This window comes from Salvelinus fontinalis, chromosome 29 (assembly GCF_029448725.1).
Source record: "Salvelinus fontinalis isolate EN_2023a chromosome 29, ASM2944872v1, whole genome shotgun sequence".
Classification (NCBI taxonomy): domain Eukaryota; kingdom Metazoa; phylum Chordata; class Actinopteri; order Salmoniformes; family Salmonidae; genus Salvelinus; species Salvelinus fontinalis.
The window spans coordinates 40,165,099-40,175,110 of record NC_074693.1 but is presented as its reverse complement, the minus strand read 5'-3'; the positions used below and the strand labels follow the sequence as shown (position 1 = coordinate 40,175,110).

General features: G+C 41.3%; 1 long non-coding RNA gene across 1 annotated transcript; it reads right to left on the bottom strand.

Annotated features, from left to right (window-relative positions):
* Window positions 1-818: 818 nt before the first annotated feature.
* Window positions 819-9,057, bottom strand: LOC129827974 (uncharacterized). The gene is made up of 3 exons (XR_008755234.1): window positions 2,638-9,057; window positions 2,418-2,538; window positions 819-2,176 (listed from the first exon to the last, which is right to left on the bottom strand). It is a non-coding gene; the product is annotated as an uncharacterized LOC129827974 (long non-coding RNA).
* Window positions 9,058-10,012: the final 955 nt, after the last annotated feature.

Below are 10,012 nucleotides of genomic sequence, written 5' to 3'. Positions count from 1 at the left end.
TTAAAATGTAGTATGTGTTTGGTGTAGTTTTACCTTGGTGTGATGTTTTGATTACCATGTAATTCTCTCTTGGACAAGGTGAGTTTTATCAATATATTTACCTCAATTTACTCTGATTTTTTTATTAGCAACAGAGAGAACCTCAGCAAGGCAAACAATCCTGAGGAAGTTCCTGCACTTCATCTTTAGCCGACATAGTCAGCTACCATTCACCAGCACGATCAGAGAGAGACTTGTGCCCAATCCATGTGCTGTATTGAAATTACTTGAATTAAGTGTTGAACTTCTTCCATCCCCTTTCTGTGTCTTAGCTAGCCACCGACTACACTTTAGCTAGCTAGTTGGCTGAGCAGTAGATCAATAAATTAGCCTAGATAGTTGTTTGTACAGTTTATCGACTTTGGTGTCTATTTAAGACCTTATAGCATTTTTCAAGGATGAGCATAAGAGCATTAAAAGGGGAGAAGACACTGTAAAACAAGTGCAGCTATTGTGAGGTGCAATTTACTGGTTTGGTCAGGGCCAGCATGAGGGATAAAGTTTATCCTGTGTCAGTGAGTGTATCTATTAAGTTAAGTTTGAGCATATTAGCAATACAATGTGTTCTATACATCTGTCAACGTTCGACAAGGAAAGAGACACTTAATAAGCTATATAATCATTAACCAGATTACCCCGGATACCAGACTTAGGTGAGTGATAACTCAGTTCTAGAATGCTGTTATTGATGAGAATGTATAAAAAAATCTATTGACATTCAGAATCGACTTTGTTTAGACATTGAGCCTGTATTGTATTTGCATGACCAGAGACAAATCTTCAAAGGCACACTATTTATTTATTTACAGTCTTGATTTATAGGGTCCTTCCCACTATATGATTTACATGTCAAGTGATAAAATCCCAAGTTATCAATTACACATTTATGGAAAAACTGCACTTGTCCTTGAAAATTACAGTTGATGAAATATTCTACAGCTGTAATGTCATCAATCAAATCAAAGTTTATTTATATAGCACATTTCTTATAACAAATGAATTTCAAAGTGTTCAAAGTCATGCATTGAAAGACGTGGCACTTAACATCCTTCCACTTGGCAGGTGTCTATAGGTGACCAGGGAATTCTCTCTACCTTATGCGAATGCCTCCGTGGAGCACATAAGTGTAGCCATATAGCCTAAGCCAGCCGTGCCCAACCAGGTGCAGTTAGTGGAGGACCTGTACCCGGCCGAAGACTACAACCCTCTGTCCAGGGGATCCCACCGAGGTGGCTAAGGAACCGTCTCCAGGGCAAGTTCAGTGGAATGGCATATCTCCATGAACCTGAGCCAGAACAACCGCTACCCTTCATCTCATCCCTGTCTGTACCGGACATTGTTTAGAAGAAAGGGAACCTGGGGCTTGCAGGTATCCTGGCTGGCATGGCCCTGTCGGTGGAGCAGCATGAGACTTTACGGCAGGCAACAGTTAGACAGCGCACCAACCCCATCTGGCACACCATGAGGAGAGGGAGGTTGACGGCCAGCAGTTATGGAGCAGTGGTTAGGGCCAAGCCCGTTACTCTGTTGCTGCTAAAAAGGTTCCTCCAATCAGTCATTGGATGGGTTGTTGTCTGTAAAGTGGGGCACAGATAACAAAGAGGAGTGCATTAAAAATGGCTACAGGGATGGATTTGCAGGAGTCAAGGCTTTGGGTCATGGAGTCTGGGATCCTGGGTGCCTCACCGGATGGCCTGGTGGGCACCACAGCATTGGTGGAGGTCAAGTGTCCCTATGGTGCAAGGGATCTTACCACTGAAGAGGCAGTGAAGTCGAAGGATTTCTATATCAAGGAGGTAGGGTCTTACCATCTCCGTAGAGACCATTCTTACTGGTACCAGGTCCAAGGTCAGATCCTCATCACTGGAAGGGACACCTACTTCTTCGTTGTGTGGACCACCAAAGCCTCCATCATCATCCCCATCCAGCGTGACAACCTCTGACACTCATATTCCAAAAATATTCCACACAGTTCATACAAACACACTAGGCTCCCATAATAGGTTATATTACATACAAATAAAGTAATGTGGTTAACTTTATCATGGGTACAGTGGGAATTTATACACGTGATGTTCAAATTATTTCTTACCCCTGTGTCTTACTTGCTGAAGGCCCCAGTCACCCCTGCCTGTACCTGACATTGTTGAAAAACAAGTGAACAATGAATAAAGATCATACACAAACAAAAGGTTCCTAGAAAAGATAATATTATATTCAAGTTTTGCTCAAAGCAGCCAACTAAAGTAATATAGTTAACTTAAGTTCAATCACAGGCTAGTCTGAATGCATCTCCTCAGTTTCATTAAGTAGTAAAACAGTTTACATTGCCTTTTATCATGGGAATATATATCTGGGATGTTTAAATGATGTCTTACCCCCAGAGTGAGTGAGAGAGAGAGTACATCACTTCCAGCAGATCTCCTTGCTGAGGATGTCGTTGATCATGCACTGCTTCTCGTGGGGTGAACTTGATGTTCCGCATGTCACGCCTCATGTCTAAAACATGGGGGAAATGGGACATGAAGTCAACGTTTCGATGCATCTACAAATTCAATGTTTTACACAATATTGCATCACATTTGATGAGTTACTGACCTGTCCGTCCACAGGCTTGATCTGCTGTAGTCTCCACAAGTAGACGCTCACACTCGGATCACAACTGGCACAAGATCTCCATGCACCGGATTGTCTGAGGGATACACTCCTGTTGGACTGGAAAACAGAGACATTTGGTTAGTGTTAGGTATTTTTCAATGCTGTATCTCCATCTTTATCTGGACAGAAAACACATTGTTTATCATAACACAAACAAACCTTGGACAATGTAACAATTGTCACACCTCATTGTTTGTTCTTGTTTCCCAATCAACAGTCTGGATCTTCCTCTTCTGCCATGGTGGATGAGCTACCTTTCCTGGTAAATACTGGGCCATTTATCTTTCCCCACAGAAAATGGCAGCTGCATACCAATGTTCTCACTGGGTTTCCAGTCCGCCCATCTGAAAGTAGCTAGCTAAATTAATGACTAAAATGGTAACATCTATATTAAAATACCATAACCCACAGACTTGACTATAGTAATGGTAAAATAGACTGGGCTTTGGTTTATCTGCACATCTAAAATCCTATTATGTGGATAGAACATTTCTGCTGGGATGGAGGAATTATCTGGAATGCACAATTAGATGATCAGGACAGTCTAGGGTACTATTTGCCTGAAGAGGTGAAGTATTGCTAGGAGCTATACGACTATACTTGTGATTCTAATTCTCAAGAGGAAAGTTAAAACCCTCAGCCGTGAGGTCACTGAGGAGGACCAACAGTAGTAGGGGGATCGTCTGAAATGAACTGAGATGCAGGGATGGAACATAAGGATTTTGGGCAATGGCCAGCAGACCATGATTTCTACTAGCATTTAGGTCCTATATCTGTGGCATGCAATGTTTGTAAAGGCAACATTTCACTGCTGTGTCAGGCTAGTTTGGCACATTTTATACTAGACATTTCACTGCTGTGTCAGAATAGTTTGGTACATTGTCCACTAGTCCAGTCTGAAAAGTACTAGCCTCGGGCTAGCTTAATTTCCATCCCTGACTCCACAGGTCATTTGATTAGTCATGTCCAACAGATGCACTAATGGAACAAAACTGTTTGTGTTGTGTATGGGAAAACATTGAGCCCACACGTCCTTTGTGAGCTAGCTAGCCAGTTAGTTAACGTTAGCTCACCGTTCCTGTAGTCACACTTTTCCACGAGATGACATGCTAGCTAATGTTAGCCCACCAGGATATTTAGTGAAAGTTTAACTAGCTAGTTACGTTAGCTCATCGTTCATGTAGTCAGACTTTTCCCCAGACCCCAGTGGTGGTGACATGCTAACTAGTCCACCAGGGCAGGGATATTTAATGTTTTCGCTAACATGCCGGTCGGGAAAGTCAGACTACACGACAGTGAGATACGGTGCAACATTAGCTAGCTAACGTTAGCTAATGTAGCCAACTAGGCAACCAAGGTGCCTAACTAGCTAGCCCACCAGGCAATATTAGCTGGATATATCCCTGCTCTGGTGAGCTAGCATATCACCACGTGAAAAAGTATGACTACACAAACTGTAAGCTAAAGTTAACTAGCTGGCTAGTTCACGAAGGACTTGTCAATAATAATAGGTCACAACAGTCATTATGCTAGCCTATGCTGTTTTTATTTTTACTTGTAAGGAACATGCTTTGCACACGTATCTACAGTCGGTGGTTATCTAGCAAATTTTTAGGATGCACCGACATGACATTTTTGGCCGATACCGATATCCGATATTTTCCTTGCCAAAAGAAACAGATACCGATAACCGCTATTAAATATTTTAGGGCCTTTTAAGCATTCTAGTACAGTTAAATAGTTGAAACACACACTGACCAAAAAGTTATTTTGTTGGCATTTACGTATGTCCCCATTACCAGTAAAACATAATCAAAACCTATTTCTTTCACTTACTTACTGTGCTGTTTCGTTGTTCATTTGTTCAGTCGTTTCAATCTCAACCAGGATTTCATCATACATGTCAAGCAGTAAAGTTTCAGCTCTCTGTCCATGGCCTCTTCTGTCGTGGGTCCTCTTCGGTGCGCACTGTCACTGTGCACGTTTCCATATTGTTCAGCTGTGTCTGTAACATTTCAGGTAAACCCTGTTTCTTGTCTGTATCAAAGTAGCGGCCCTTGTACCTAGCATCGAGCATGGCGGCGACACAGTAAAGAGGCTCAAAGAATGCCACCGAATCACTTGTTCACAGCCTCTAGTAGAGTACTTTTGCAAGTTTTAACCCCACGGTCTGTGTTGGAAGTTTTGTTGAGCAGGGGTTTCAAGTGCCATGACAGAGGATATCACGTCTGCTGCAGACGCAGTTGATGAGCTTATTTCTCAAGTCAGTTGTTCGAATGTAGCTAGGAGTGTGTTCATGTTTCCAAGTTTCAAACATGTTCTCAAATGCCATTGAGATGGCAGCAGCGGTATGAGAACCAGCACATTCTTGAGCATGCAATACGGCTTTCCTCAGTACGAAATCCTTGTCGACCCACTGTGCTGTCAGACTCGGCATGCTCATGAGGCTGACATCGCTGGTCCAAATGTCAGTCGTGAAGCTAATAGCAGTGATGCCCATATCAAGTAGCTAATGGATGTGAGTTTCAACAATACTGTGTAATTCCGCTAGGGCAACATCTGAAAAATAGCGCCTACTTGGTAGTGTGTACCGGGGCTCGAGGTGCTTGACCAGTCGAAAGCCAACATCATCCACGACAGAGAACGATTGATTGTCAAGGGCAATGAATTCCATTATCTTGGCGTTAATGGATTTCGCCTTTGAGTTGTCTCGCTGAAATTTTCTTTCTCTTTCAAATGACTGCTCAACTTGAACTTGTTTAGTTGTTGGAAGTGTGTGTTTTTTTCTGCTTTTGTTCTGAGTAGTCGCTGAACGTCTGGGGATGATGCATTTTCAAATGAGTAATTAGGTTTGTGGTATTGAATGATTTCACTTTCTCCCCTCCTCGGGAAATAATAGGAGCACAAACGTTGCATATATGGCCTTTTTGTTATCTTCGTTTGAAACTTCTATATAGATCCACACAGCAGACCTTGTGGGCTAGGTTAGGAAGGCTGTGTTGCACGTATAGCGCTGTATTTTTTGTGTGGCGTCATTACGTTATCTACCTACGTTTATATAGATATGCACGTCAGCTTTGACATCGGTTTTGCACACAGCACACAGCTTTAAACTAGACATCGGGCCGATGTTGGCATTTTTAGCTAATATCGGCAGATTCCGATATGCTTACCAATATATTGTGCATCCCTACTAATTTTCATGAGTATCTAGCTAACCACAGATATTTGATCGAAACCAAAATAGCTTGTTAGTGTAATAGGTTGAAAAATTGTCACTAAAAATAGACACCCCCTAATTTAAAAAAAAACAAATTGTATGTGTCTTAATAAACTTTGGGCCAGTAACCGAAAGGTTGCTGGATTGAATCCCCGAGCTGACTAGGTAAAAAATCTGTCATTCTGCCCCTGAACAAACCCACTGTTCCCCGGTAGACCGTCATTGTAAATAAGAATTTGTTCTTAACTGACTTGCCTAGTTAAATAAAGGTAAAAACAAACAAACTATTTTCTACACGCTTTAGCAGTATTTAGCCCATCAGTCTAATAGATGGCGCTGTTTCACTGTGGTAGTGGGGAAAGCAACAAGTTCTGACCAAGCGCACATCATTTCCTTAGAATAAAGTGCCAGAACTGTCAAGACAATAACTTTTGTGTCCGTTTCTTGTTATCACTACAGGTATGTAACAGCACATTTAAACTTTCTAATATCGAAAGAACATCATAACATGCTGGGTGACAAACCAGTAAAGGGGTTAGTTATCATGTTTGGTGAAAGTTGTATGTGTTATTTTTGTATCAAACTGAGTGAGTGAAGAACGTGACAGAATTAATGAGTGTATGTTAGCTTTTATGCTAGCTGTGGTGGACACTATTTTACAAGTCACATAGAGCCGTTGGGGTTTTCTGAGTAAATGTACATGATTTCCTAGAAGTAATTTCGTAAAGAATCAATTTATTTGAGGTTTCTGAGTTTGTTTGAAGTGTTATTAGTTTTCTGTAAAATGATGCTCCCTGCCTGTGTCAACGGACTTTAGTGCAGGCAGTGCGGGTGCGAGAGAGACAATTTCATGGTTGCACTAACGTTACTGTTTTGAAGCTGAATATAATGCTTATCTGTTTTCTACAAGTGTAGCAATATTCAGACACGTCAGTTGTTTATCTTTATCCATAAGTGTTTCGATTGTGAATGAGGAAATCTACTGTAGGTAAATTGCATTTATGTTGAATGTTAATGTGTGCACTTGCATGTGGATGAATGTTTTGTCATCACTTATCAATCTACAGCGATGTAAAAAGTACCCAATTGCCATTCTTGAGTAAAAGTAAAGATACCTTAATAGAAAATGACTCAAGTAAAAGTCACCCATTAAAATAATACATGAGTTGAAGTATTTGGTTTTAAATATACTTAAGTATCAAAAGTAAATGTAATTGCTAAAATATACTTAAGTATCAAAAGTAAAAGTATAAATCATTTAAAATGTTATAAAGCAAACCAGGCGGCACCATTTTCATAGTTAATAAAAAAAAAAAAATGTATTTACAGATAGCCAGGGGGAAACTCGGACATAATTTACAAACAAAGCATGTGTTTAGTGAGTCCGCCAGATCAGAGGCAGTAGGGATGACCTTAGATGATCTGTTGATAAGTGTTTTCTTTAGGAATGTAGGGGAGTAAATTTTCAAAAATTTAAAGATACCCCGACAAACGACTTAAGTAAAAATACTTCAAAGTACTACTTAAGTACATTACACCACTGTCAATCAATTTAAATTAATTGATAACCAAATATTTGAAATTAGAGAATTTAACTTTAAAAAGCATATTAGAGAATAAAGAAAGTGCCAAAAATCACTTCAGAGGCCACCTTCAAAGTCAGTCTGAGGCCGGTAACATTAGAAGCTAGCAAACATGGCTTACTTACCTTATCACACAGCTCCAGCGACCTCTCTCGCTTACAGAGATCAGAAAACGATCAAATGGAGAAATGTGGAGGTTATTCCTACCATGCGTCTTGAAGAATGACATCAAAGCTTGTGACAGGATGTGTAGTTCTGTATGATAGCCACATTGGCAGCTAATTTCATTTTTGGTGGGTACAGGCGAATATACTGCTAAAAGTTACCTTGTCCAAGAGAGATTTGCGCAGTTATCAAAACGTCATGTCAAGGAAAGCCTACACAAACAGACCATATATGAAGTAGTTCTAAAATCCCCTGCGGAAATATGAATGGTGGAAAAACGATTGGAACCATTTCCGGGTTTTACTTCTAGGTCTTATGACTATTGCTCATATTGTGGTACTCAATTGACCCAGAGCCATGTACAGTATTTTATGTATTGACTCATAATGCAAGTTTCAATGTTTTTACTCTTCTAGAAGCATTTTGTTATATACCAATTGAAAAGGATAATATAACAAGAATGATATAAAATATTAAAATGCTCACGTTACATCTAGAAAGCAAACAAATCATGCATAGTTTTTTATTTCCAAGCTTGATGCTATGTAAATCTTTACAAAAATTGTTGGCCAATATCGCACTGTAATATATGGCATTTACGTAACAGGTGTTTTTATCCAAAGTGACAACAGGGAGTCCACACATTTTTGTATAGGACCCCAGAGTGGTAATTCTGGCCATGCTCTTACTAATTGAGCCACACAGGACCACTACAATACATGATTACAATACAGGTGGAAGGTGTATGATCGCCACCCCCTTGAGCGTACCACCCTCCTCAAGGCCTTGGATGAGGCATGCAATGACATCAATCCAGACCTGTTAGGCTTGGATGCATCATGCCAAAAGGTTTCCCCCAGGTGTATGAACAACCTACGGCCGAATGCTCAAGACAGTTTTGTCATTTGTTTCATTTGATTACAGTACACCTATGATGTCATATTTGAACAATACATTTATTTTTTGCATCAATGATTATGAAAGATGTCTTCAATGATCACAACTTTGATTACACATGGGATTTTCACATTTTTATGGGTCAATTTTGACGTGTAGTGCAAGTGTATTGCCTAATGTGAAAACAGTTTAATGTACTGTCATTTACAGTACTGTAGCATATTACATTCAAATGTCAATTTTGAAACATGTATCTTGCATTTTTTGCTATTGGATTAACTGGTTGTTAAAACAACTAAATTGAGAAGATATCATTATGTTGTGTTTTGTAATTAACCCAAATATCTCTAACTGCCGCCCGTATGTGAGTTTTTTTCATTTACATTTACATTTAAGTCATTTAGCAGACGCTCTTATCCAGAGCGACTTACAAATTGGTGCATTCACCTTATGACATCCAGTGGAACAGTCACTTTACAATAGTGCATCTAAATCTTTTAAGGGGGGGGGGGGGGGGGCAGAAGGATTGCTTTATCCTATCCTAGGTATTCCTTGAAGAGGTGGGGTTTCAGGTGTCTCCGGAAGGTGGTGATTGACTCCGCTGTCCTGGCGTCGTGAGGGAGTTTGTTCCACCATTGGGGTGCCAGAGCAGCGAACAGTTTTGACTGGGCTGAGCGGGAACTGTACTTCCTCAGTGGTAGGGAGGCGAGCCGGCCAGAGGTGGATGAACGCAGTGCCCTTGTTTGGGTGTAGGGCCTGATCAGAGCCTGAAGGTACTGAGGTGCCGTTCCCCTCACAGCTCCGTAGGCAAGCACCATGGTCTTGTAGCGGATGCGAGCTTCAACTGGAAGCCAGTGGAGAGAGCGGAGGAGCGGGGTGACGTGAGAGAACTTGGGAAGGTTGAACACCAGACGGGCTGCGGCGTTCTGGATGAGTTGTAGGGGTTTAATGGCACAGGCAGGGAGCCCAGCCAACAGCGAGTTGCAGTAATCCAGACGGGAGATGACAAGTGCCTGGATTAGGACCTGCGCCGCTTCCTGTGTGAGGCAGGGTCGTACTCTGCGGATGTTGTAGAGCATGAACCTACAGGAACGGGCCACCGCCTTGATGTTAGTTGAGAACGACAGGGTGTTGTCCAGGATCACGCCAAGGTTCTTAGCGCTCTGGGAGGAGGACACAATGCGCGTGGTGTCAGAATGATCTCACTATTCCAAAATGTGATTGTTACGCAACAGGACAGTTACCTGCGCTGCCCTCAAACCAAGGCACGCTGCCTGCTAATTATCTATAGGCTGTTTCGATTTCAAATTATTTTCTAGAGGGTTTTATTTTCTAACAACAGTTTGAATTGAGGTGTGTTCTGCCTCCTTGTTATGTCACATGAAGAAGCCCATTTCACTGTTGCGGACAATTTTATATTTGAGGCTTTACTGAGCTGGACAAACTTCTC